This window comes from Cucurbita moschata, unplaced genomic scaffold (assembly GCF_002738365.1).
Source record: "Cucurbita moschata cultivar Rifu unplaced genomic scaffold, Cmos_1.0 Cmo_Scf00055, whole genome shotgun sequence".
Taxonomy (NCBI): Eukaryota; Viridiplantae; Streptophyta; class Magnoliopsida; order Cucurbitales; family Cucurbitaceae; genus Cucurbita; species Cucurbita moschata.
The window spans coordinates 521,401-522,244 of NW_019268571.1; the positions used below are offsets into that span (position 1 = coordinate 521,401).

Here is an 844-nt window from a genome sequence, read left to right on the forward strand (position 1 = left end):
ATTAGAGGGGTTATTTACATCCGAAAGGTGAAATTGCTGTAAATACTGGTTGTTAACTACATGATCGACCGTCTTTCCTGTAAACTATTATGAGTTCGAGCTTGAGGACAAAGGGATAGGATGAAGATTTGCATTTTTCTATCACCTTCAGTGCCTCTCTACTCTAACAACTATTCATCTGCTAAGGTCTCGCCCAAATAGAGAACGAGCTTGAGGACAAAGGGATAGGATGAAGATTTGCATTTTTCTATCACCTTCAGTGCCTCTCTACTTTAACAACTATTCATCTGCTAAGATCTCGCCCAAATAGAGAAGTGAATCTAAAGGCCAAAGAGTGATCTTTGAACGCTACTACCTTAAAAAGAGTCTCGTGTAAGGTAGGTTTGGGTATAGCAGGACTTGAACCTGCGACTATTAGGTTAAAAGCCCAATGCTCTACCAACTGAGCTATACACCCCCCAAAAAAAAATAGGTGGGAGGATTGATGCAGAAAAGAAAAGAGGGCGGCCCCTCTTCTTCTCATCATATTTAAGGGGCGTGGCTCCGAAGAAAACGTAAGGGTGCGCCTTAGCATTCCTACAAGAAAACGGCCTCGCTAACCCCTTATTTATTTCAAACTCAAGGAAAGCCAGAAAGATGCGATCAAGCACCCAACCTATACAAGGGGCTTGGGCTCGAAAGCCAGCCTTACTCAACAAGAACCTTTATTAGTCAGGTTGCTTCTTTCTACTCATTGAAGATTCTATCCACAAAATAAGGTCAACGGGGGGCTCTGATATGAACCACGACCAAGGAATTTCCATACCTCAAGGTCCAATTACAAGGACGAGAGCCAAGAAGCTAC

At 43.0% G+C, this 844-nt stretch overlaps 1 non-coding gene across 1 annotated transcript; it reads right to left on the bottom strand.

The window, feature by feature from the left end:
• Positions 1 to 384: 384 nt before the first annotated feature.
• TRNAK-UUU lies at positions 385 to 457 on the bottom strand. Its single transcript has one exon. It is a non-coding gene; the product is annotated as a tRNA-Lys (tRNA).
• Between the last annotated feature and the right edge of the window lie 387 nt (positions 458 to 844).